We start from the raw sequence: 23,228 nt of genomic DNA on the forward strand, positions 1-23,228 counted from the left end.
ACTACCCAAAATAGGATGCCTTCCCCATTTCACGCTACTGATCCCATCATGATAGAGAACTTACATGATGCCTCTCTGCGTACATTCATGCACAAAGTTGGAACAGTCGTAGCGACTCATATGAGCTAGGAATCGGGGGATTGTATAATCGCCATCCTTGGGGATCTAGTTGCAAGGGTTATAGCACCCGCCCCAACACACAATCGTCCTTCGACAACGATGCAACTTGGAGATGTGTTCCTTGGATCTCACCATCAGTGCTCCTACCATCCTTCAAAGGGGGGCGATTCTCGGATCCTCTAACATACTTTTCTTCGTTTATGCCACCAGGAATAGAGAATACTTTATTATCTCAAAATGTTGAATCAATGATTAATCAGTCCAGGATTGCTGAAAGGCCCCTTTGAAGGGAACTCTTGGGAACCCAAGAGAGTTATGGCAATTCGATCCAATCACAAGACTGCGATTATCCAAGAATAGGGATCCGCCATCACACAACCTTACAATTAGAACACAACCTATTGGTGGGTTTGAGAATAGGACATCCGACTATTTTAATCCACAGCCAGCTACCATGAGAGGAATGTAGAAGGAAGTAGATAGGCGAGTGTTGGACACTTTGGCAAGATATGGGTACTCATAAAATAATCAAGCTCATTCGCATAGGGATTCACCCTTCACACTACAGGTCTTAAGTTATGAAAGAGGCCGATGATTCAAAGCCCATACTCTACCTCAATATAAAGGAGAGGGCAATCTAGAGGCCTATGCGCGTCAATATAAAGAATTAATAGATTTTTGTGACACCAAAGAATGAATCATATGTAGAATCTTCTCAACAACTCTCAAAGGGCCAACATTTGATTGGTTCCAGTCCATTTCTCTAGGATCGATTGACGAATGGTAACAATTAACCCATGTATGTGCAAAGTTCGTTGGATGCATTCCTCTAATAGTGGCATATAGACGATTGTACGATTTGGTGCATGTCGAAGACCAACCATAATTCCTCCTGCTGAATAGGAGTGTTTTCTTTTTCCCTTGTGAACAATTTGTTATATTTGTAAACAATTTTTGTTCAAGTTGAATGTATATTTTTAATTTTAACTTTGCATTTTCCTTTTTCGAATGTATGCTTTTTTATAGAGAGATATATGTTTTAGGTGGCCAGCCTTATATCCCCATTATTGAATATGCTTTTGAGAATGTTTGCCTTAACAGGCTTTTAGTTTTCCTATCTTTGAGGAAAACGTTCATTCACAATTCAAGGCTTTTAATTTTCCTATCTTTGAGGAAAACGTTCATTCGCCATTCAAGCCTTTTTATTTCTTCCTATCTTGGAGGAGAACATTCATTCTCCATCTAAGGCTTTTTTATTTTTTCCTATCTTTGAGGGAGAAATCCATTGGCCACTGCGCGGATAATAGTAGTGGAGTTCCCCCTTTAAAAGAGGTTCAAAATATTCATATTTTGACAATCAATGACTTTGATAAAAGAACATAAGAAATCTTTATTCAACATAATTATCCAGATACATTGAAGATGTTCCACGGGAGTCTTATTAAAACCTTAGTGGGAAAAACCCTATCCAAGGAAAAAGAGTGCTCCAGGCTTCTTACATTTTTATTTCTGACACTATTTACAGAGATTCTAAATGTTCCCGGTATGAGGTACCTTATTTCCCTCCAATTCAACTAATTTAAAAGTGGCGGGTCCAATCTTCAGGTGGATATAATAAGAGTCTACCCACGTGACCCCTAGCTTGCCTTTTCCCTATGGTAACTATATTTTGTCAACTTTCTGCAACACCATATCTCCTTCATTTAGATCCATTTGTTTGGCGGGTTTATCATGATATGCGGTGATCCGCTGCTTATATGCGGCCATGCGAACGTAGGGCCATTCTCTTCTTTCTTCCAAGTTATCCAACCTATGTCATAGGTTTGTTTCATTTTGTTCCTCATAGTAGTACAAGATCCGATCATTGGGTGCTCCGATCTCTACATGGATGACAGCTTAGGGCGAATGGTGTTTCTCCTGTCGCAGTTCTAGAGGAGGTTAAATAGGCCCATAAGATATGGCTGAATTGGTCCGCCCAATTTATCTTTTGATCACCCAGTCTCTTTTTTATTCCCTTAATTATGGTCCGATTGGTAACTTTTGCCATCCCATTAGATTAGGGGTAATAGACAGATGTCAATTTATTTTTAATGCCACATCCTTCGCAGAAGTTCTTGAACTCAGCACAATCAAAATGGGTACCATTGTTAGTGATGATAGTGTGCGGAATCCCAAATCGCGATATAATACTCGCCATTACGAAATCAATGATCTGCTGGGCAGTAGTAGTAGATACGACTTCTGCTTCAACCCATTTTGTAAAATGATCTATATCAACAACCACGAACTTCCGGTGTTTTGTGGTTATTGGGAATGGCCCTACTATATCAATCGCCCAGGTTGAAAATGGCCATCCCTTTAGGATGGGCCGTTGAAGGGCTTTAGGTCTATGGCTGTCATTAGCGTGAATTTGGCAGTTATAACAGATTTCGATAATCTTTCAAGCATCGTGTTCCGTATTTGGCCAATAATATCCCAATAGTGTGACCTTTCTGAAGATGGTGGCGGATGCTTCATGGACTCCACATACGCCCTCATGTAATTCATATAACATGTAATGAACTTCTTCCATTGTTATACATTTCAACCAAGGTTGCCTGAATGATTTTCGGTGCAATTACTCATTTATAACATCATAATGGACTTCCTTCTCAACTAGTCTCCTTGCTTCTTCTTTGTCTTCGAGTAAGACTCCTTTTCTAAATATTAGAGGAGGGAGGTTAACCAATCTTCCATTGTGGGTGTTATTACCTTCTTACCTCGAATGGACATGTGAGGGTCTTCCATTAATCTAAAGTGGAGGCTGCTTTGGCCAAATGATCCGCCTCTGTGTTGGATCCGAGATGTACATGCACCATTTCCTATTTCATTTCCTTTTCTTCTATAATGAAAATAAGACGACAAACCTCTCTAACATACCGATGTAGGGTTTCATCTTTGACTGCCTAATTTTTAGTGATTTGATTTACCATTAACTGTGAATCACTATAAATTATATGATCCATTCTGGAGTTATTTTTTTAGCAAATGTATACCTAGTATCATTGCTTCATATTCTTCCGCATTGTTGGTGGCGAGGAAAGCGAGCTTTGCCGCGTAATGAATTTTGATGTATTATGGTCCTTTGATAGCCACACGAATTCCCGCCCCTTCAACATATGATGTGTCATCCATGTACATTGTCCACTCATCTTCTTTTGCTTTGGGCGAATATTGAATTTCCTCTGTAAATTCATTGATGAAATCTGCTAATACCTGACTTTTGAGGGAGGATCTACCCTCATATCGAATGTCGAACTCGTCTAGTCGTATGGACCACTCAATCAATCTACCTGATGTTTCCGGGTCTGTAATATTTTTTGCATTAGGATGCCAGTTTGTATGATCATAGTATGAGACCGAAAATAAGGTCAGAGACGGATGGAGGTAGTTACGACTGTAAGAGTCATCTTGTCCATCTTTGAATATCGGGTCTCAGCATCTTTTAACACTTTGCTGATATAATAAATGGGGAATCATTAGCCTTCTTCTTCTCAGATAACCACTGTGCAGATGGCTTTATCCGTGACAGAGATGTATAGATATAAATCTTCTCCCAATACAGGTCTGCTCATTAAGGGGGCTTCAGCCAAGAATTGTTTTATGCCCTTAAAAGCTTGTTGACAATCTGGTGTCCACTCGAATGTTTTCTACTTCTTGATTATCTCATAGAAAGGTAAACATCTTCTGGCCAAACATGATATGAACCACCCTAGGGAAATGATCCGCTCATTCAGCCTTTGTACTTCTCTGACATTCTGTGGAGCTTTTGTCTATAACACTACCTTTTTATTTTATCAGGATTTGGGCCCACCCCTTTCTAGCTAATGATGTAGGAACTTCCCTGAGGTGGCTCTAAACGTGTATTTCTCAGGATTAAGCTTTACATTGTATTGTTGAAGAACCTAGAGGATCTCTTTAATATCTTTGGCGTGTCATTCCATAAAAGGGCTTTTAATGATCATGCCATCAACATATAATGAGAAATTGTCTCATTTCTTCCTTTCGAAGATTTTGTTCATCATTCATTAATACGTCGCTCCTGCATTTTTTAATCCAAAAGGCATGACTTTAAAACAGTATGTGGCCTGATCAGTGACAAAGGAAGTTTTGATATGATCTTTTGGCTCCATCCTTATCTAGTGGTAGCTGGAGTTTAATACACTTCATATCTAGCGGTTCTATCTACAATATGTCAATATAGGACAACAGATAGTTATCTTTTGGGCAGGCTTTATTGAGATCGGTGAAATCGACGCACATTAATTCGATATGAACCACCTACCTGTTGGAAATTAGGCTAAGGTATAGCAGCAGAAATATAAAAATTTTAGCCTACTTCCTTTTAACCATAGGATCCGTTAATCGTTATTTCATATAAAGAGGGATAAGAAGGAATACCTTTTGATGAACAATCTACCGTTGTTAAAGAAGCGCCCACAATTCTTCTCCGAGATTCCAACCACGAAGTATAACACGGTGAGGTTAAGATGGAATCAACCCTTATGAGATGCAACCAAAATAGATTGCCTCTAATTAACCAACACAAGATCAAAGAGAAAAGGAGATGAATGAAATTAATCAATTGACGGAAGCCGTATGAATTCTTGTCCACGAACTTGGGGATGCGAATTCACTTTCTCTCTCTTAATGTAGGTTTCGAAAATCACATAGAGGGGAGTAGTATGGCTTAGTCGAAATTCACACATTAGGGGGGTATATATAATAACTTGTATCTAAACCCTAGTTAGATAGGAATAGGTTACTTAATAGGAATTCAATTCGGAATAGGATTCCTAATTATTATCTTATAATATATCTAATATATTTGGGATAATAATAAATAACCTAATTGGATAATAATAGGAGTATATTAATCTAATTAAAACTCCTAATTTAATTATCTCTCTTAATTAATTTAATTCACAAACCTAATCAAATTAGGATTAAGGGAATTAAAATAATTCCTAACTTATTATATACAAATTTCGGCCTCCCTAATTAAATGGGCTTTACTGGGCTCATTTGGGCTTCCATCTATTAATGACATCCATCTCTCTTTTGGTTCCAAGTCTTATGTGTGATCCATTAGGTTCTTACTACTTCTGGCCGTATGCAACTATCAAATTAATTTCTTCAAGAATTATATTTAATCCTTGCATAACGGAATGATGTACTGAGTATGTTATTGGCAAGTCTGTAATCATTCCCCCAGAGTCCGTTAAGAAGACAGGTTGATTCTGTCGTTAACCCTTCCGTATTAGTTACAGTATAATTCGATCCTTTATCAACTATATCCTTGAACTGAATCTTATGACTATGGGTGATGTCAAGTCACATATAGCGAGACGTTCCTTTTACTTGTTCAGGCCGAGTCAACTCAAATAGATAGGTTAAGTGAAATCTGTATTTCAAGTCTTAAGCTATCACCTTGCAAGGATTTAGAGTCGAGTCTTCCACAAGCGATCCTTGGATATATCTCCCATTAATCGGGAGTGACAAATGCTCAATCCAATGTATAACTACCCTGACATTATTTCCTGTGACACCCAACCTTTGTAGTTCACACCCCAGAGTCATCTCTGTTAAGGATCGTGGGACCACAGGATCAAAGTCTCACATTTAGTAATTCAGGATGACCAATTAACATTCCTTTGAGTCTGAGGATTACTTATACCTATTAATACCAATGACATGAACAGGTGACAAGGATGAATCTACCCATCCTGTTATCTCAAATCGGATCCCCAATCCTAATGAACGACGTTTCATCGGATCTATGTAACTGTCCAGATATCTATATATATGAAGCTTGTGAGATCAGCTTTCTGTCGGACAGAAGACATTGTTACATACAAGTCTCAACAGTGATATATCAATCCTAAACATATCACTTGACTTGGGGTGGTTTTAAGTTTATTAGTTTATTATAAAGTTTTGTCTCACTTCATGCTTGTATGAACACTTTATAATCACTTTAAACAAACTTACGGATTTCCTTTTATTAGACTTTATTTAGTGCTTAAAAGGGATTGCCTTTATATAGTTATAAAACATATATCTCATTAAAACAAATGATATAAAGAACAATTCATTTACATTAAGTTTGTATCCTGCAATAATTGTCTATAGGACACTAAACCCCAACATACTCCCACTTGGACTAAAGCCAATTGTTTCTAAAACTTATCCCAGTAGAAGTTAAATGACGATCATGTACTTTCTGGGTTAAAGGCTTTGTCAACGGATCTACAACGTTGTCCTCTGTAGGTACTCTTTCTATTCTCACATCTCCTCTAGCCACAATCTCTCTTATGATGTGGTATCGTTTAGGTAGTGCTTGGATGCATTATGAGACCGTGGTTCCTTTGCTTGCGCAATGGCTCCATTGTTATCACAGTATAGAGTAATGGGATTGACAATGTCAGGCACCACACCTAGTTCTATAATGAACTTTCTAATCCAAACTGCTTCCTTTGCCGCTTCCGCAGCAGCGATGTACTCTGACTCGGTCGTAGAGAAAGCTACGCTTCCCTGCTTGGAACTTTTCCAACTGACCGCGCCCCCATTTAGGATAAACAGGTATCCTGATTGGGATTTAAAATCATTCTCATCTGTGAGATGACTAGCGTTTGAAAATCCTTGTATTTTCAGATCTCCTTTTCCGTACACTAGGAACATATCTTTAGTCCTTCTCAAGTACTTAAGAATGTTCTTGATGGCAATCCAATGCTCGTCTCCCGAATTCCCTTGGTAACGACTCGTTACAGATAACGCGAACGCTACGTCAGGTCTAGTGCATAGCATAGCATACATAATCGAACCGATCGCACTGGCGTACGGGACTACAGCCATGCGTCGTTTGTCATCATCAGTTTTAGGACATTGATGATTGTTTAACTTTACTCCATGTACCATGGGTAAGTTACCTCGTTTTGATTCAAGCATGCTAAACCGATTTAGCACCTTTTCAATGTATGTAGCCTGTGAAAGACCAAACAGTCTACGCGATCTATCTCTGTAGATCTTTATACCAAGTATATAGGCTGCTTCACCAAGGTCTTTCATTGAGAAGTTACCAGATAACCAAACTTTCACCGATTGTAATAGAGCAATGTCATTTCCCATTAACAGTATATCGTCCACATATAGTATGAGAAATGTTATAGAGCTCCCACTTGCTTTCTTGTAAATGCAAGCTTCTTCGCAATTTTGTTCGAAACCAAATTGTTTTATGGTTTCATCAAAACGCTTGTTCCAGCTTCTAGATGCTTGCTTGAGTCCATAAATGGATCTCTGAAGTTTGCAAACTTTATTTGCATCCTTTGATATGAAACCTTCAGGCTGCATCATGTATACATCCTCAAGCAGATTTCCATTTAGGAAAGCTGTTTTCACATCCATTTGCCAAATCTCATAATCAAAATGAGCGGCAATTGCAAGCATGATTCTGATTGATTTGGACATAGCAACAAGAGAGAAGGTTTCGTTATAATCAACACCTTGTTTCTGACGATATCCCTTCGCTACTAACCTAGCCTTGTAGGTGCTAACCTTTCCATCCATGTCAGTCTTCTTTTTGAAGATCCACCTGCACCGAATGGGTTTTATCCCTTCGGGTGGATCAACCAAAGTCCAAACTTGGTTAGTATACATGGAATCCATTTCAGAATCTATGGCCTCAAGCCATGCTTTAGAATCTGGACTAGTAAGAGCCTCTTCGTAGTTTTTGGGTTCGTCGTCTAACACGGGAACCTCGTCATCATCTCCCACTAGAAAACCATATCTAACTGGGAGTTCACGAACTCTTCGTGATCTACGAATAGGTGCCACTGGAGTCTCATCTAATGGGACTTCTTCGGGTACCTCAACCGCTTCTATTGTTTCAGTCGTTGTTTCTTCCTCTTGAACTTCGTCGAGTTCAATCACGCTTCCCTTTTGTGTTTCTTCGAGAAACTCTTTCTCTAAGAAGGTTGCGTGTTTGGATACTATTACTTTCTGATCATCTGGATGATAGAAGTAATACCCTATGGTTTCCCTGGGATATCCAATGAAGAAACATTTATCAGATTTAGAATCTAATTTGTCGGACGCAACGCGTTTGACATATGCTGAATAACCCCATACTCTCATGAATGAGAACACGGGTTTCTTACCAACGAACAATTCATATGGTGTGAAAACAGCGGATTTAGTTGGTACTCGGTTCAGGGTGAAGAGGGCAGTTTCTAAGGCATAGCCTCAGAACGTCTTTAGAAGTAAGGCCATGCTCATCATAGATCGTACCATATCTAATAGGGTACGGTTTCTCCTCTCGGATACACCATTGTGTTGTGGTGTATAGGGAGGTGTCCATTGTGAGTATATCCCACATTCAGTTAGATAATTCAGAAAATCATCTGAAAGATATTCGCCACCTTGATCGGATCGAAGCGTCTTTATTTTCTTTCCTAATTGATTTTCCACTTCATTCTTGAAGCATTTGAACTTGTCAAAGGCTTCTGATTTGTGCCTCATCAAGTAGATATAACCATAGCGAGTATGATCATCTATGAAGCTAATGAAGTATCTGAATCCTCCTCTTGCTTGGACTGACATAGGACCACATACATCTGAATGAATGAGTCCTAGAGTGTCTGATACATGCTCACCTTTATTGCTAAAGGGTGTCTTTGTCATTTTACCTTTTAAACATGATTCGCATGTTTCCAATGATTCGGAATCAATTGGATCTATAAGCCCATCTGAATGTAGCTTTAGCATGCGTCTCTTGTTTATATGGCCTAAACGACAATGCCACAAGTAAGTTGAATTATCTATCTTATGTCTTTTGGTATCAATTGCAAAAACAGGAGTTTTATCATCTAACACATAAATCCCATTTTGTGATATTCCTGAAAAATAAAAGATCGAATCTTTATAAAAATTGCAACTATTGTTCTTTATTGAAATATGAAAACCGTCGTCAACAAGACGGCTAATAGAAATAATATTACGAGACATCTCAGGAACGTATAAACAATTCCTTAATTCTATTACAAGCCCAGAGGGCAAAGGTAAAACATAATCTCCAATTGCGAGGGCGGCAACTCTTGCTCCATTTCCAACTCGCAAGTTTATGCTTCCTTTCTTAAGTTCCTTAGTCTGTTTTAGCTCCTGCATATTTGTACAAATATGAGATCCACATCCGGTATCAAGTACCCAAGATTCAGACAGTGAAACTGTATTTATTTCAATATAAAACATACCAGATGCTGAAGCACCGTTATTTTCCTTCTCGTGGAAGATTAGGTACTCCATGCAATCCCTCTTCCAATGCCCTAAGTCACCACAATAGTAGCACTTTCCTTTGGGCTTCTTTGGTTCCTTTCCTTTCGTTTCGGTGAGCACAAACCCCTTGAATTTATCAAGATGGTTTGGATTGGGAGCGACCCCTTTCCTTTTTCTCGATCCTTCAATAGCAAGGGCCAACATTTCCTCGTTTTCTTTTATAATGGGCTCGACTGACTCGAGCATATGTGCAAGCTCTACAAGAGAGATTTGCAAGCCACTCATCTGATAGTTCATGATGAACTGTGAGTAGCTCTCAGGGAGGGACTGTAGAAGTAAGTTTTCACTTAGTTCATGGTCCATCGCATCTCCAATACTAGAAAACTTGGTCATGAGGCTGATCATCTTGGCACAATGTACCATCACAGATGTGCCCTCCTGCATCTTGCTTTTATATAACTCCTTGGTTATTTCGAAGCGCTCGCACCAAGTTTCTATCACAAATAGCTCTTTAAGGTGCTTGACCATGGAAGAGGCATCCATATCTGAATGTAGTTGCCTTTTAACCTCCGGTGTCAATGATGCAAGTATGATGTCCCCTACTTGATCGTCATCAGCTTTATGCTTCAAGTAAGCATAAACCTCTTGGTAGGGAGCATCATCCATTGGGTAAGGGGGTATCGGTGTATCAAGTACATACCATTTCCTTTCGAACTTCAAAACAATTTTGAGGTTACGAAACCAGTCGGTGAAGTTTGAACCATTCAATTTGTTATCGGTAAGGATGTAACGCAGATTGGTGTTAGTCATGATTTTAAGAGTGCGTTTATTTAAACCTGAGAGTGAGAAAGAGTAAACTTATGTCATTCATTTGCTTTAAAGTATAACAATCTAAAATTATAGGCCTTTTAATTTATTTCAGATTGCTCCCACTATTTTGCCAAATTAATAACCCTCCATATTAATTCGAAGAATTTCACAAATCCTTTAGTGAGCTAGGATCCTAACTCCTGAGATTTCGCCTTGACTTTAGCCAACAAGCTAGTCCCATTTGTTAGGTAGATTCATGCAATCAATCACATCTCGAATGTGATTCCTAGGTTATTGGGTTACTAACCACATTAGTAACTAATATGTCATTCATATTAATCCCAACCATCTTGCCCATTTGTTTATGACAACATGAGTTTGCCCATCCAATTATCATACTCTAATTTAAGTATTACCCCATATTCATGAAAGAACGATTTTCGATAATCCAGGTGTTACCATAAGACCCCGAGCTTGAGTTTACCCAACAACCCAAAGGCTCCCAGTACTGCCGGCTGAATTATAATATTAGCGAGGGGCAACCGATTTTAATAACTTGCTTATTTACTTAACTTTTTAATGAGGGATTTTTATTTAAGTCTCATAATCTAACTTAGTCTTGATTTGCTTTAGCATACATCAGACACACATACATACATACATTGGCGTTATGGACATATCATCTAAATTATTCCGTCGAGCCAGAGACGGAATAAAAGGCCAAACCTAAGGAAATACTAACTATTACATATTTCTCTTTAGGTCCTCCGTCTTCTCCACGGCGCCTTGAAATTACATATTAATTTCTATACTACTATAAGAAAACTTCAACTGAATTGAAGGGAATTAGATGAGAGGAGAAATTACAATAGATTGTAGAAAGACAGGACGCGCAGGCCCTATCAAAAATACCAAAAGACTAAAAGAGGGTCCAAATATGTCCATAACTCCAAACATGCAAAGACTCAATTAAATAAATTTAATTGGTTGATTACATAACCGTTTTATGTAATATTTAGGTTAATCACATTAACTCGTCAAATTAACTTTCATCCAATTTTACATCTTATCGTTTCGTATCTTTATATTAATCCTTAGATTAATATAACCATATAAAACGTCGATTATGCATGTTCCAATTATTTTGATTTCAATTCATTTAACATTTTGATTTACAACTTGGTAAAAACAAACTTTTAAACGAATTTTTCATTCGATAATCAAAACAGAAACTATTGATTTCCGAAACATATATATATATATATATATATATATATATATATATATATATATAAATTATTTACAAGCTGATTTTAACAATTAAAATCATGTGGGATTCGGGCCGGGGCCCGAAACTGGGCTGCTGCCGTGAGGCAGCAGCCGCGCGACAGCGGCTGGTCGCGCCGTGAGGCGCGATCCGAAACGCTGTCGTATTTTATTTTATTTTTTTAAATATAAATATATATATATATATATATATATCAGATTTAAAACGATTTTAAAAACGATTTTCAGAAATAGGAAAAACTACAATAGATTTCCGTTTTATCTTTTAGAATTAATAAAACTAATTTTATTAACCTAACTATAAAACAAATAGATTTTGTTACAATGATTATCAACCGAAATAATTAGAAACATACGCATAATCAATTTTAATTAACAATTAACTAAAATTTATTTATCTTTAGAATTAATTAATCAAACAATTTGTTAATTAATCCTAACCATAAATATTTATTAAATCCTATTGAAAAACTTCTAAATTTTCATATATGAAATAACGGATTTAACGATGGCTCTGATACCACTGTTGGAAATTAGGCTAAGGTATAGCAGCGGAAATATAAAAATTTTAGCCTACTTCCTTTTAACCATAGGATCCGTTAATCGTTATTTCATATAAAGAGGGATAAGAAGGAATACCTTTTGATGAACAATCTACCGTTGTTAAAGAAGCGCCCACAATTCTTCTCCGAGATTCCAACCACGAAGTATAACACGGTGAGGTTAAGATGGAATCAACCCTTATGAGATGCAACCAAAATAGATTGCCTCTAATTAACCAACACAAGATCAAAGAGAAAAGGAGATGAATGAAATTAATCAATTGACGAAAGCCGTATGAATTCTTGTCCACGAACTTGGGGATGCGAATTCACTTTCTCTCTCTTAATGTAGGTTTCGAAAATCACATAGAGGGGAGTAGTATGGCTTAGTCGAAATTCACACATTAGGGGGGTATATATAATAACTTGTATCTAAACCCTAGTTAGATAGGAATAGGTTACTTAATAGGAATTCAATTCGGAATATGATTCTTAATTATTATCTTATAATATATCTAATATATTTGGGATAATAATAAATAACCTAATTGGATAATAATAGGAGTATATTAATCTAATTAAAACTCCTAATTTAATTATCTCTCTTAATTAATTTAATTCACAAACCTAATCAAATTAGGATTAAAGGAATTAAAATAATTCCTAACTTATTATATACAAATTTCGGCCCCCCTAATTAAATGGGCTTTACTGGGCTCATTTGGGCTTCCATCTATTAATGACATTCATCTCTCTTTTGGTTCCAAGTCTTATGTGTGATCCATTAGGTTCTTACTACTTCTGGCCGTATGCAACTATCAAATTAATTTCTTCAAGAATTGTATTTAATCCTTGCATAACGGAATGATGTACTGAGTATGTTATTGGCAAGTCTGTAATCATTCCCCCAGAGTCCGTTAAGAAGATAGGTTGATTCTGTCGTTAACCCTTCCGTATTAGTTACAGTATAATTCGATCCTTTATCAACTATATCCTTGAACTGAATCTTATGACTATGGGTGATGTCAAGTCACATATAGCGAGACGTTCATTTTACTTGTTCAGGCCAAGTCAACTCAAATAGATAGGTTAAGTGAAATCTGTATTTCAAGTCTTAAGTTATCACCTTGCAAGGATTTAGAGTCGAGTCTTCCACAAGCGATCCTTGGATATATCTCCCATTAATCGGGAGTGACAAATGCTCAATCCAATGTATAACTACCCTGACATTACTTCCTGTGACACCCAACCTTTGCAGTTCACACCCCAGAGTCATCTCTGTTAAGGATCGTGGGACCACAGGATCAAAGTCTCACATTCAGTAATTCAGGATGACCAATTAACATTCCTTTGAGTCTGAGGATTACTTATACCTATTAATACCAATGAGATGAACAGGTGACAAGGATGAATCTACCCATCCTGTTATCTCAAATCGGATCCCCAATCCTAATGAATGACGTTTCATCGGATCTATGTAACTGTCCAGATATCTGTATATATGAAGCTTGTGAGATCAGTTTTCTGTCGGACAGAAGACATTGTTACATACAAGTCTCAACAGTGATATATCAATCCTAAACATATCACTTGACTTGGGGTGGTTTTAAGTTTATTAGTTTATTATAAAGTTTTGTCTCACTTCATGCTTGTATGAACACTTTATAATCACTTTAAACAAACTTACGGATTTCCTTTTATTAGACTTTATTTAGTGCTTAAAAGGGATTGCCTTTATATAGTTATAAAACATATATCTCATTAAAACAAATGATATAAAGAACAATTCATTTACATTAAGTTTGTATCCTGCAACAATTGTCTATAGGACACTAAACCCCAACACTACCTTCTTTATGAGGACGACATTAGCTAACCATTGGGTGCATATTACCTCCACAATGGTATCCGTGTTTTTTAACTTTATTATCTCTTCTTCGATGGCTTTCTGTCTTTTAGGTCCATGGTTCCGCCTCTTTTATCTAACCGGTGTTGCATCTTCGGCCATGTTCAACTTTGTGAGTTATGACATCCGGACTTACTCCAGTTAGAATCTCGTTCTCCCACTCAAAAACACCCTCACATTCGGTGAGGACTTTAATGATTGCCTCTTTTATCTCGAGTTTTAATCCTTTGACGATTTTGACTCTCTTCCCAATGGCTATCAGGAGCAGTTCTATCTCTCTAAGAGCGGTAATGATTGGTTCATCCTTTTTTTTTGAGGTTGTATTGCTAATGTGGCGGAGTACGTTTCTTGAGCTACTTTCTGGTTCCCCTTGATCATAACTCTGCCCTTATTTGTGGGAATGTAAATCGCCAAGTGTCGAATGGAGATTAAAGATGCTGCTTCTAAGAGGAAAGGTCTTCCCGGGATGATGTTATATGCCAATTATCCATCCATGATGGAGAATTCAAAGTTACTTCTCTATGTTTGGTCACTTTCTTCTATATTATATTCCAGTATGACTTGACCTTTGGTTTGGATCGTATGTCAAGTTACGCCAATATATCCATGAAGGTCATCTCTACTCGAATCTGATCAATTTTCAACTTGGCGAATGCTCCTCTGGTGATCATATTACAAGAGCTGCCAGTGTCGATCATTACTCGTTTTGTGTCCTGACCCTCAATGGTTATGACTATAATTGGAGCATCTGCGTGTGGGGAGCTGACATATCCAGCTTCAGTGAATGGGAGATTAAGGGGATCATTATCCGTTCGTGTTCTGGATTTTTTGATAGCCTGGTCGATATCCTCCATAACAAGATTACTAAGCAGTGCACAGTCTGGGCCATACATTGTTCGCTAGTACTCACAAAGCGATGGCTTCACCAGATGCGCAAATAAACAAAGTTCAAAGGAATGCGGATCAAAAAAGGAAAATAAGGACGAGAATGAATATACTCACCAGCGTAACAGGCAAAGGCGTGAGTATAGGAGGAAGAGTGGGATGGTGAGTTTCGCCAACTGAACCCAAGGACCTAGTGGAAGGAACAGATCAGCCAGGCGCTTGGCCACATAGGGTCAAAGTATTGGACCTAGGCCTATTTACGAGATCTGCCTCATACGCCTCCTCCTCCTCCTCCTCTAGAGCGATACACTTACTCTTTTGTTTTTCCTGAGCCTTCTTGCCAACTTTCCCTTCTTCCGCTCTACAAAGAGAGTAACTACATGTCAGGGGATAAAAAAATATTATATTAGAAGAAAGAAGAAAATTGATTACCTTCAAGCAACATATGGTAGTTACGATAGTGCGGGATCTCTTCATGCACCTCCACTAAGGGCACGTCTGCCCTAATAAATTCTAGTGCTTCATCAAACGACCAAAATTCCTTTTCAATTGACTTGAGAAGCTTTATTGCTTTTGCCTGTTTAGGATTGGGCATATGAGATAGAAGCTGATTGTTCTTAGGATTCCAGTTCCAGGACTTGGGAAATGTTAGCCTTCATCCAGTTGTGGATATTGGAAGTCTTAGAGTGGAAAGGGCCATATCCCTTTTTCTTCTGGAAGGTAACATGATCTTTCACTTCCGACGGGTCAGAGAATGTAATGCCCTAAAGACCCTAGGTCCTAAATGAATCCCCAGGTTACCCACTAGATAAGAGTCACAAAGAAGATCCTTCCAACTGTTAGGATGAACCTGGCCCATTGTGATCTCAAATGCATGCAAAATATCTCCAATTACTTTGGACACAAGATATTGAAACCCGCTATCTATATAGCTAGTGTATATTGTAAAACATCCGCTAGGCGGTTGTGCTGGGCGGTGGTAGGGACTAGTGACTATACATTCTAGATCTTTCATCCAGGGATAAAGACCCTTCAAAATACCATTGGGATGCCTTCCGGCACAATATTGGCTCCCGTAATCTCCACAATTGAGGTCGATATCCCTACAATATACTGCACAACTTGATTTTCATCGTCAAAGGAATCAAGCGAAGGAAGGGACATAAAAGTTGCGATATAAGTTTGCTCTGACGGTTGTAGATCATAACCAAATTCGAGATTATCACAATCCATATCGCACTTCATACTCATAGCCACTGTAAAATCAAAGCTCAAAATTAATAAAATATAAATAGTGAAAGATAAATGAAAATAACGCATAAAGAACACAGCAAGACCCCCTTTTGAAAAACACTCAACATGGATAGCCAGTTCTACTATTATGGACTGAAGCTCAATCATGTCTCTCATGGTAAACTCATGGGACCCCATCCGCTTTTGAAAAGTTTGAGGCGTCCATCCAAGTGCGCTAGTCTCCACTGATTCCAGATATGCCATTTGCACACCATAAAATTCTCGATCCATTGATCGCTCGATGTCATGTTTCGGCTCCAAAGGTAGAGCCTCAAATTAACTCATAAAATTCAAATCCTTTGGCATTATCGCTCGCTCCATGAGACAGTTAACAGAATCCATGATCTCCACATTCTAGTTTACCTTGTAAGGGAACTTACGGTCACACAATGCACTTTGAAAAAATGGTGCCTCCACTCTAGTAGTTTGTTTGACAGGCCCCCGATGACATTAAACTTCGAGTGAGTAAAGCTTACATGTTGAGATTTTGATCCTTTTGATGACTTGAAGAATTTCTGGAACATGAGATTAGTTGTGCGACACAATGAGTAGAACCCCACCATTATTCATCAGTCGCTAGATTGTATCTTCCTAGGGCAGAGGTTAAACTCCCGTAATACTTCGACAAAAAATAGGAGTAGCGGCAGCCTTATCCCCACCTCAAACTGCTCCTTATACACTATCATTTCTTTCGACGATATCTGATCATTCGCCCTCACCTCCCCCGATAACACTAATAGCTCATTCGGCTGCCCAATCTTGTAAGTCGTTGATATCTCGCCCAAGTCTTCATAGACGATTATCGTCCAAGCTTCTTTTAGACATTTTGACCTCGGTGCTTTACATAGTTCGACCAAATCAAATCTCACACCATCTGATCCATACGCTCCTGCCCCATATGGCCACACCTTCTTCTGCATTCTCTTGTACAGATCTACGAGGGTCAAACTGTCGCTCAATAGGTAGGAAGGCACCTTCACTACACTTCAATGATGCCTGGCCTCACACCCATGACCGGATGACTGGCAGATGGTTCATATTTCACCGTTGGTGTCTGGCGCACACACGGTTTCCTAACACTTGGAACCCCTTCCTCTCCACCAACTTTGCCCTCAACTTCCTTATGTTTTCTCTACCTCAAAGGGCTCGTATCCACGAACGTCGAGTCCCAGAAGTTTACCTGAATAAGACTTGCTACCTTCTGGTGACTTGACTCTCCGGACATACTCAGTTATAGGGCGTCTGTCTCTCTCTCCCCCGAAAGAAGGCCTCAAGCAAAAGAAAGTAAAAGAAAACTAAAACCTCTACAAATTTAAGCACAAGCAGTAGAAAGACTAGCCTCTGCACTCACACTCTTTCCACATGATAACCACCATATCCTCCAGTTCCCGAATAGTGCCCTCGACTCCAATACGAAAGATAGTAGACCGATAGACTTTGACAACAAAGAAAGAATAAGACACATTGACAATAACCACTAATCTTTCCAAAAGTTCCTACAACTTCATCAATAGAACATATTTATAAGCAACCAAAATACAAAGTGATCATTAGATCGACCTTTGTCTCCAGCACAACCGCCATAGCCCACAAACGTAATAAACGTCGGTTAGGTGATCATTATGCTCAAAACTCGAGACATAACCCCTCAACTTCCAAACAACTGGCATCCACCAACAAACGTCTCCCGAGTCACCACTTTAATTTTACTTCATCACTTCGCAAGTAACCCACCCAGTCTACAATCAGCCAACCTCACGTATAATGGTTCGGAACACCCGACCAAAAGGGAGGGGACTAATTGATGAGGCATATAGACCTAACCCACCAAACATGAGGCACAACCCAACATCCATAGTAAAGGTTCGGCCTAAACCCGACCCACACTCAAAGGCATATATATAAGGCAAGTAACTCCACAAGTAAAAGGCATGATCTTCTCTCACATACTCTCTCACTCTCTCTAGTTACATTCTTTTCCGTTTACACAACTATTTTGGACGTCAGAGTGTTTCTAGAGACCGATCACAGCACATGAGAAGTACTCGACAAGAAAGCAACCCTAGAAATCCCACGTCTCCATTACTTACAAAGCGAAAGAAAAAGAGTAGTGTCACATTATAGCCTTAATTTTTTTATAGTTAAGTAAATTTAAGTGATTGTAGTTTTGTAGTTCAATTAATTATTGTATTCTTAATGTTGCAATTCTTTATACAAGTAACAAAAAAAAAGATTTATGGTTCTAATAAGGTTCTGTTTGTTTTTTCGATCTTTTATTTTTTACTTGATCGTTATGGATAGGAAAACAGGGGTAAAATTGAAAATGAATGGATTGTATTAGATGGGACATAATTGTAAAAAAGTGTGAATAAGAGTAAGATTAGAAGAAATTGGGACAAAAATTAATGGATTTTTTTTTTTTTGATAGAAATTGGGACGAGACAGATCTTGAGCAGGGAGAGCACCCATGGCTCAAGAACTGTCAAACTCGCCATATATTAATAAAAGAAAAGGTGAGTGTTTGAACAAGAGAAGAGGAAGGAGAACAAACAAGAAAAAGGGGGAAAGAGAAAAGTATAGGAAAGGTTAAGAAAAACGCAAATGAAAAATATTACAGATGTCATCATTGATAAACCTCTGATAAAAAAGCAGGAGCTGAATGCCACCAATTGATCACTGAGAAAGAGACCCCAAACTTTGCCAAAGCATCAGCAACGCGATTTCCTTTCCTAAAGATGTGAGTAAAAATAATGTTCATCCTAGAGCAAATGTCGAGACAGTGCAACCACTCTTGTCGAATACTCCAAGGAACATCCATGGAACGAAGTCGAAGCAGATTAACTACGTACATGGAGTCTGACTCAACCCAAAGATGATGCCAATTTTTCTCCCAAGCAAGTTCAATTGCGAAAATAGCGGCTCTCAATTCAGCTAGATAAGCAAAACAAGGAGGGGTAGAAAAAGCAAAACAACCTTTGGGAAAGCCGCGATAGTTACGAAAGATACCGCCCGCTCCCGCCTCGCTAGGATTACCAAAAGCAGAGCCATCCACATTGACTTTAACCCAACCCGGAGGAGGTTTAAGCCAATGGACCGGAATAATATTGGGAGCCGGAGGTGGCCTTGGAGATTCCAGAAGATGGGATAAGATATCAGCATCTTTCCTCAAAGAGCAAAAACCTTTAGAAGAGGCAAAGGACTCCCGAATCATTCGAAATAGGGTGATCTTTGAGTTTTGAATAGAAGGAAAAACCTCCTTAAAGGTTGCTTCATTCCTGCAATGCCAGATTAACCAGATGCAAGATACCGCGGCAACACGCCAGATCATCGACACTTGTGAGCCAAAATGAATTCTACGAAGAGTGCTGAAGAAGTGGATGAATTGGGAATGACGAGGTAAAGTGCAATCAAAATGGATCTCAAGGGCCCTCCACAGAGAATCTGCAAAAGAACAGCTAATGAATAAGTGGTTAATGGACTCAGCATCCCTACCACAAAGAACGCAACGAGAGGCAAAAGAGAAGCCTAGATGCTGCAGGAGGCCATGAGTCGGAACCTTTCCATGCAAAACTCTCCAGGATGTGAAGGAGCGAGAAGGGGGAGTGTGAGCATTCCAAACAAATTTATACAAATCCATCGAGTAGGAATGAGGGCTGATAATCGAATAGTACTCTTTGGCAGAGAAAATACCCTTCATAGAGGGCTGCCAAGCGCAAAAATCAAAATCATCTCTACCCCTGTGAATAGATCGAATACTGTCTTGAACAACCGAAGACAGAGTGCCTAAGCCAAGCCATTCCGGATTGACCAAAAAGTCATCAACAGAATTAAAGCGAGAACGCTTATCCTGATGATTAAGACCCAATCTGTCCGCCACCGATGGAATGATCCACCTATCAGTCCAGAAATTGAGCGTTGAAGACTGGCCAATCCACCAAAAGGTCTGGTCCCAAATGGATGAATAAACAAACTTGCAGGAAGACCAAATCGAGGAAGGAGCAATGGTAGCTTTAGGCAAACCAGAGACAGCCATAAATCTAGACTTCATCAGAGAAATAGCAAGACTGTTGCCTTGAATTAAATCCCAACACATCTTACCCAAGAGAGCCTGGTTAAAGATCTTGAAATCCTTAATGCTCAATCCACCACCCTCCAAACTTTTACAACAAGTTTGCTAGGGAACCGTGATTAACTTCCTCTGATCAATACAACCCGTCCAAAGGAAATTCCTAACACTTCTATTGAGCTTTTTCAACAAACTCATTGGCCACTTATAGATCAAGAATGAATGAACCAGAGAGCCAGTAATAGCAGACTTAATTAGAGTTAAACGTCCTGCAAAGGAGAGAGAACTACCTTTCCATTTGCTAAATTGAGATAGAAATTTGTCTGTAAGGCAGCTGAGGTGACGGGCCCTAGGAGCACCTTTAAATAGAGGGACTCCTAAATAACTGAAGGGGAGAGACTCCAAACGGATGCCAAGACAGTTAGCAAGTCGAACCCTCCTCGGAGGACTCACCTGAGAACCAAAAAAGATAACAGATTTATCCCAACTAACCTGTTGACCGGATAACTGTCCATAGAGTAGGAAAAAATCCTTGAGAGCATGCACATTGCTCAAAGATGCCACTCCAAAAATGAGCATGTCATCAGCAAAAAGAAGATGAGAGAGAAAGGAATTTCCACCAGAATAATACATATGAGAATAAGTACCCTCCCTTACCATTTTAGTAAGCCAACGAGAGAAAAAATCATCAGCAACGTCAAACAGCAGAGGAGTAATGGATGCTGAAAGATAATATTGAAATTTTTGTGGCACAAAATTACAATTTATACAGTTTGATGCTTCCACTTTTTTATGTGCATATAATATTGCTTGGATTTTGTAAATTATAATTTCTACTTGTAATCGGAAGACTTATAACATGAAATGATATATTTTTCTTCTTGGTATTGCAAATATTCTCAATACGATGAAACTAATAGTAAATGTTGTAAGATAAATCTTAAAAATAAAGTACTTTATTTATGATTTTAAGTTCTTATAATTAGCATTGTAACTTAAAATTTTAAATTATATATTTTAATTTACCAGAATACGTTATCAAACACATTTAAATTTAATAAGTATTGAAAATATTTATTTTTAAGTGATTTTTTTGGTTATCAAAGAATGCCTCAATTTATCTTATATAAAGTCAATAGCATTTTACATGTAAAAAATGAAAAAATTGATAAAATGAAGTGTTCACTATTCTACCAATAAAATTATTTATAGAATGTATTATAAATATTATTGACTTTCATTTTGACATTTTTTTTCCATCTTTCATCTTTCAATATAAATTATATAAAATTAAAAATACATGAAACTAAAATATAATTTTATAACATTTTATTTTCATCACTATTATAATTTAAATTTCTTTTTTTTTTAATTTTAATCCTATATTATATATATAAAAAATATATTCTAAAAAGTGATAGGAACTTAATTTACCCGCATATGCACAGGTATACAACTAGTTGCTATCTATAGGTATAATTGACATGAATCAGCGTTTTGCAATCTTCAACAACCTAGTATTTGATGCCTATTTCTTTAAGAAAGCCTCGGACATGGAGCAATCCGCTGTATTATTGTCCTATTCTTAAACGTTCACCTTCACAGATTTGGATTTTATACGAGCTAAATCCATTTTGTGTTTTATTGATTGAGTTTTTATACTCGTATCAATCTATAAATATATTTAAAGCAGCTTACATCTAGCTGATGTGACATTTTGTGAATTTTTTTGACAATTTCTTTTATTGAATTTCATTTTCTGATTTTTTATTGATTTTTTTCACTCTTAGTTTTCACACGTTTGATGACTAATCGTGGTTTCAGTTTCATCCCACAATCTACTTTCCATAATCCTATTTCAACTCCTTTGTTCTTTCCGTTCATGTTACTGTTTCTTCCGCCATGGGACTATGCCGTTCATCCACATCTTTTTCATTTCTCTTTCCAATTTGCATTTCTGAAATTATGGTTTCTGCCATCTCCTATTTTCTGAAGTAACTATTTCTCAATCAACATTCTGTACTTTCTCAACTTCTGTTTGGCTTACCTGCACTTTGAAATTGCAGTATTCATAGATTTCCTCAGTATGCTTTCATTTTTTGTTCGATCTTGGTTTGAATATGCATTCTCTATTTTTCAGATTAGTGGAACTTTCATGGGTTTGATGTATCCCTTCTGCAATGGGTTCAATCTACCATGGTTTCAAAGGTATATATTTGCATTTGTACGGGTTCAGTTTTCTACAATTTTTCCATTACAATCTCCCTAAGCTATTTCAGTCCTTATGGATTTTTTTATTTTCCTTTTTCTCTATAGAATTGGTTCTTCTTTGTTCTCAATGCATTGGATCTACCATGACTTCACTATCTTTTCCCTGGATTGATTTTTTTCTTTCTAAAAATATATTGGTGACTTTTGATTTTATTAATGCTTTGTGTTCTTTATTCATTATTTTTAATAACCTACTTTTTGTGTTTCTTAATACTGCAGATTTTTTTTCCAAGTTAAATCTGCAAACATTGAAAAATCCAAGTTGGCTTGAGCTATTTTTCAAGGTTTGTAAGTGGAATTTTTTTCAATTGAGTTTTGTTGTTCGACCCTACATTTGCTCACTATTTCCTTCTGTTGTTTCACTTTTCCTTCGTTCTCTAAACTCTTTTGTAAATATTTGTTTGGCAATTTTCAATTTTGTTTTCTTTCTTATTTTTTGTTATAATTATCAGTTTTATTGTGTTTTTAATTAAGATGCCGTTAAAAACGGCACAATTAAGAGTGCAAGGTCAACAACTTAGACCAATTTTAGACATCACTAACAGATTCTTTTAAAGGGTTATAATTTCTGTTTTCTCACTCCATGAACTTATCATGCTCAGTAGTTTTCATGATTGACTAATCGAAATGTGTGTTCCGGCATGTCTTATAGGGATAAATTATAATTTTGATTCTTTCTCTATTTCGTTTCATGAGAAAATTTAGGAATGAAAAAAAGCTAAATATGTGTTCAACTCTT

At 37.7% G+C, this 23,228-nt stretch overlaps 1 long non-coding RNA gene across 1 annotated transcript; it reads left to right on the forward strand.

The window, feature by feature from the left end:
• Positions 1 to 21,808: 21,808 nt before the first annotated feature.
• LOC136218248 (uncharacterized) lies at positions 21,809 to 23,203 on the forward strand. The gene is made up of 3 exons (XR_010683713.1): positions 21,809 to 22,212; positions 22,359 to 22,426; positions 22,709 to 23,203. It is a non-coding gene; the product is annotated as an uncharacterized lncRNA (long non-coding RNA).
• Positions 23,204 to 23,228: the final 25 nt, after the last annotated feature.

Source organism: Euphorbia lathyris, chromosome 2 (genome assembly GCF_963576675.1).
Source record: "Euphorbia lathyris chromosome 2, ddEupLath1.1, whole genome shotgun sequence".
NCBI classification, from domain to species: domain Eukaryota; kingdom Viridiplantae; phylum Streptophyta; class Magnoliopsida; order Malpighiales; family Euphorbiaceae; genus Euphorbia; species Euphorbia lathyris.